Below are 6000 nucleotides of genomic sequence, written 5' to 3'. Positions count from 1 at the left end.
TACATACAAGATACATACAGAGGAGATAGCAGGTAGCCTCAGAAGGGAAGGCACTAGCATGGGGGTGGCAGCGGGGAGAGTGAGGAAAGGTCTCCTATAGGTGTCATTTGAGCAGTCTTGAAGAAAAATGTCAGGAGGGAGTGCATTATCGGGGGCGGGGTGGGGAGGGCAGTCTGCGAATACATGGAAGTGAGTAATATGTAAGAACCTTGAAAAAAGGGATGGAGTCAAGGTATGAAAAAGTTTATATGTTTGGGTTTTATCTTGTTGGTTCCTAGACTAAATTGAGAGCCACTGGAGTTTATTAAGGCTGACATCAGATGCACACTATTTGGAAAATCACTCTAGTGGTTTGTGGCAGATTAATTGAAATGGGGAAAGATGAGGCAGAGAGACCAATTAGAAGGCTATTTTTTTTTTGAGGCAATTGGGGTTAAGTGACTTGCCTAGGGTCACACAGCTAGTAAGTGTCAAGTGTTTGAGACCGGATTTGAACTCAGGTCCTCCTTAATCCAGGGCCATTGCTCTATCTACTGCACCACCTAGCTTCCCAGAAGGCTATTTTTTAAAAGTCTCGGTTAAAGGAAATGAGGGCCTGCATTTATGTCTCTATGAATGGAGAGAAGAGGATCTATTGAAGAGATATTGTGGAGGTAGAAACAAGATATGGCAACAAAGAGAAAGGGATAGGAGACAAGCATTTATTAAGCACCTACCCAGTGCCAGACCTTGTGCTAAGTACTTTACAAATATAATCTCATTTGGGTTGGATTGGATATATGGAATGAGCAAAAATGAAGAGCCAAGGATGATGCAGAGATTGTGAAGCTGGGTGACTGGGAGCATAGGGGTTCCCATAGGGAAATTCAGAAGGGGGAGAGAGTTTTGGAGGAAAGAGAGTGAGTCCAGTTTTGGACATCTTGAGTTTGGGGTTTTTATGGGATAGCCGGGTTATAATACCTATTAGATAATAAGATTAAATGGAACTGGAGCTCAGGAGAGAGACTAGGGCCAGATCATCAGCAGAGAGATGATAATTAAGCCCATAGGAGTTCATGAAATCACCACTATCTTTTAGTGTAGAGAGAATAAAAGGTGGAGACCCAGGACAGAGATCTGATTAGGAATATCCAAAAGTAGTGTGTGTGATATGGATGAAGATCCACCAAAGGATCAGTTAGGTAGAAAGAAAACCAAGAAGAAGTATTATCATTAAAACCCAAGAAGATACACCCAAGAAGATGTGGTCAATATTCTCAAAATTTTCAAGAAGAATGAAAACTGGGGGGGGGGGGGAAGAAGTACATTAGATTTGTCCATTAAGATATCATATGAGGGGCAGCTAGGTGGCGCAGTGGATAAAGCACCGGCCCTGGATTCAGGAGGACCTGAGTTCAAATGTGGCCTCAGACACTTGACACTTACTAGCTGTGTGACCCTGGGCAAGTCACTTAACCCCAATTGCCTCACTTAAAAAACAATGGTGGGAAGGAAGAGATACTGAGAGATGACATCAGAAGGACATGAGATGGGGAAGAAAGAAGAGGTGCTTCTTGGCAAATAGAGTAAACTTTTTCAGTGATTTATAAGGTAAGTTCTTCATCTGAAAGGGTGAAGAGAAAAAAAGTATTATGACAGGTTTGAAGAGAGAAGAGGTGTAGAATAGCCTTTGTGGCGAGTGAAAAAAATTGATTAAAGAAGAATAGGATTACCTTACTGAAAGTGAGGACCCAACTGAGATGAAAGATTTAAAAATAAATACATTTATAGCAGACAGTGTGATTTTGTGATTTCCTCCATTTCCATTCAAGAAAATTATGTTTATATATATATATATATATATATAAACATAAACTAGGAGTGAAACAGATAGGTGGTGAGAGTGATCCAAGACTGGGATGTGGTAAGGCATGATCAGCTAAAGGACAAACAAGGCATTAAAAAATAGTTGACCTGGGGGCAGCTAGGTGGGGCAGTGGATAAAGCACTGGGCCTGGATTCAGGAGTACCTGAGTTCAAATCCGGCCTCAGACACTTAACGCTTACTAGCTGTGTGACCCTGGGCAAGTCACTTAACCCCCGTTGCCCCGCGCAAAAAAAAAAAAAAAAAGTAGTTGACCTGGTTCACCAAGTGGTGAAAGACTAGGAAGAAAGGTGAGAGTAGCCAATGCAGGAATAATGACCTTGTAAAGTACTAGAAGGGCAGAGGAATTGGAAGTCACTGAGGACAAAAATAGGATCAGGGGTCCTAAGAGGCATAAGGAAAGGGAAGAAAGATAAAATATTTTACCAAATAAAGGAATTTCAGATTTCTTTAACATGAAAGTGGAACACTTGTACATGATGTCAAGATAAAGGGTATGACCACCTGTGTGTATCCCAGGTGAAATAGAAAAGTCATATTACCTCAGTTTTTTTATCTGAAAAGCAGAAAGTTAAATGATCCCTAAGATCCCTTTCATGTTAGTTCTAACATGCTATGATTCCTAAACATGTTAACTTTTTTTCCCTTGTCCTCTCTCTAACAACCAGAGGAAAATGTTGGCCAAATATAAGCGCCTACCAATTATAGACTGCATCTCCACAATGAAATATCTGAAAGAAAAATAGTATGTAGATTTAACCATAGGTTAAATAACCTCTCCTCCAGAGATCTGTCTGTTGTTATTGTATCTTTATGAGGGGATAGGATGTTGCAGAGAAGCAACATGTTGGTATCCAGTATAAAACAATAACAAAAACAATGATCTACACTCAGGTTCTCTTCTTGCCAGATTTGGCAGACGTGATAGGATTAGAACGGGAAGAGCTGAGCCAGCATTTGCCCCAGTGCTTCTGGAATTCTAGAGCAGGAAAGGATATATTTTAAAAGATAGCTGATAAAATGGAATTGAATATTGCTTTATAGTGTCAGTTAATTCAGAAGAGGTCTCAATTTCCTGACATAAATTTTTCAAAATAAAAATATAAAAAAGGATAGAACAATGATTGCAGAGTTAGAAAGACCAGAGTTCAAGTTGCACCTCTGACACATGCTGCCTATATGACCCTGGGCAGGAAAGGTTTTTAATCTTCATTGGTAGAGTTCCCCGCACTGATGAAATCACAAGGAGAAACAGACAGCAAGAATGTTGTTTTATGGCCCTTTTGAAAATTTCACATTGATTTAGGAATGAGTAAATTCCCAGTGATCAAACTTACAGAAAGTTATCCTTCATTTCAGTTACAATGAATGACCTCTAGGAGAATAGTTATAATCTTGGAATTGGGCCAGTGGAACAGCATCTCTCCATAGGGGCCGTATTTGTACAATCAGCACAATAGATAAGGTCTTTCTCAAAAAGCAATCCCTATTCCCAAAGCCAGCACATGACCCAATATGGATCTTATTATATTCAACCTGAGGGAAAGCAGGGAGAAACAGCTGCCTCCAAACACAAGTGGAAATGGAACATAATATTGTAATCACCATAAATTGTAGTGATTATTTGTGTAAAACCATAAATGTACACTATGGCTAAATGAGTCATTTACTGAATATCCTTTCAGTTATTAACTTGGCATAAATACTAATCCCTGAAGATTAAGTTGAACACTAATCACTTGGAGCATTGGAGGACCTTTTGTGATCCAGTGGCTGGTATTTACATATGGTAATTTCCCTGGTGGCAGCTGAGGAGGCCTGATCCGTGCTATGTAAGCAGTAACACATGCTGTAATAAGAAATGAGTTTTTCATCTCTTTCCCCAAGCCCTCCTCCCTCTTCACTCCCAATTGGGGCTTAATTAAAACTCCTCAGTACTTGGCTCTGTTTAACCGGACACAGGAGCCCTGAAATGCTGACAAGGATCCTCAGATTTCACCTGCTAGGTCAGCTCATTAAGGGTTGTAATACTACAGCTGGGCCCATGGTGGCCAAACTACAGGTTATTGGGGAAGAGAAACAACCTCTCATCTGAGGGACTAAGCCTCGTTAAGTCCAGCAAGAATCTGACCCATTTAGTTTTCAGTATTGCAGGTGCCTCAGCATTTCTCTCCACCCAGTGTTGAGTCAGTTATTTCAATAACAGTCTCCCCTTCACCCTTGAATCCAATTCCCTTGACTTTTTTTTAAAGACTGAGACTCCCCATGTCCCCCAGGCTGGAAGTGCAAGGATTACTCCTTGGTCCAATCCCACTACTGATCAGTACAGGAGTTTCGTTCCAACCTAGTCCGATTTGCCCTTAGTTAAACACCCGGTGGTCCCTCCCTCCCTAGCCACTAGGTTCACCATATTGATTCTACACTTCATTCAGACACCTGATTTGTGTAATCTAAGGCATCTCAGAACTCCTAAAATCTGCCTACCTCAGTCTCCCTGGTAGCTGGGATGACAGGTATATCCCACTACACCTGGTTTACCTTTATTCCTACCCTGTACAAACCCAAAGCCTTGAATTTCTCTTTTTTTCTCCACTCCTACTCCTAGACATTTAACCACTCCTAGGGAAAACATCATAAAATTTTGCCAGTTAAGTTCAATGAAAATTGAAGCTAATTTTTAAAGTATCCCCTCCCTAGTATAAAGCAATCCTTTTCTTCCTCTCTTATTGACTCACTATCACATCTCTAGAATGGCACTTTCAAACTTTCTTTTCACTCCTCAAGCCCTAATTTCAACCCCATCCCTTATTTCTCAGAAAATGAGCATAACTCCTAATTTACTACCTATATCAAGGCCATTTAATGTAACCTCCCTCAACTCCTATTCTACTCATCTTCTAAAATACTCAGTTTCAAAATTCACAAAATTTTATTGTCCAAAGGGATGTCAATAGCCATCTGGTACAACCCGTACAGGAAAACAATCGCAACAATAACTTACCTACCAATTAGGAACCTGATCTCTGCTTGAAGACCTCCATTGAGGAGAAACACAACTTCCCAAAGCAGCCTGTTTTCCAACTTTTAGACAGCTTTAATTGTTGGGTAGTTTTTGCCAACATCAAGTCTAGATATGCCTTTTTGTGAGTGCTACACCCTGCTTCTGGTTCTGCCCTCTGGGGTCAAACAACAAGTCTAATTCCCCTTCCACATGACAAATGACCATCACTTTTATCATCATCTCCAAGGTCTTCTCTTCTTCAGGTTAAATGTCCCAAATTTCTTCAATTAATCTGCCATTTCTTGGTCATATGACTAACAAAAAAGAGAATGAAGCATTTTCTCTAGACTCCATGAACTCTCAAAGTCCCACCACCAAAGAGGAGCCATGCAGCAGAAGTAGAGAAATGATGGTCATTTCTGCACAACACAAAAGGAAGAAACCAACAAACTAACAATCTCATGAATTAACACTCAACATCATGGTGCCCAAACTGACCCATTGGCTTGTTCTTTGGAACCCACTCAGAGATTTCTCTCCTGCTTCAGTGTTTCTCAGTACTCCCATCCTTTCCCTATCCTTCTGTTACAATAAGAAGCAGACATCAGTGGGGAACAGGGTGGCTGTTTCCTGACTTTTAGGTTAGTAATCCCAAAGGTTGAAGTTTTGCATAGAATACCCACTCCACCCTTCTCCCAAACTATAAAAATAGCAGGCTATCCTTCAGCCCAAAGAACTAAATGGAAGGAATTGGGACAGTGGGCCAGAATACAGGATCATACTGAGGCTAAAGGAAAAAGGATTGTAACACAGCAAGGGCCCGTTCTGTACCCCAAGAAGCTGCTTGATATAAATTAAGTAGGAGTGGAAAGATTTCCTTGTTTCAGTGAGAGCCCAGTTGAAATTGGATAACATAAATTTATAGTAGACCCTATAAATAAGATTGTTTTGGGGGCAGCTAGGTGGCACAATGGATAGAGCACTGGCCCTGGATTCAGGAGGACCAGAGTTCAAATCCGACTTCAGACACTTGACACTTACTAGCTGTGTGACCCTGGGCAAGTCACTTAACCCCCATTGCCCCGCAAAACAAAAATAAGTAAAATGAGATTGTTTTTAACTTCCTCTATATAGA

Source organism: Dromiciops gliroides, chromosome 4 (assembly GCF_019393635.1).
Source record: "Dromiciops gliroides isolate mDroGli1 chromosome 4, mDroGli1.pri, whole genome shotgun sequence".
NCBI classification, from domain to species: Eukaryota; Metazoa; Chordata; class Mammalia; order Microbiotheria; family Microbiotheriidae; genus Dromiciops; species Dromiciops gliroides.
Note: the sequence above shows the minus strand (reverse complement) of the source record.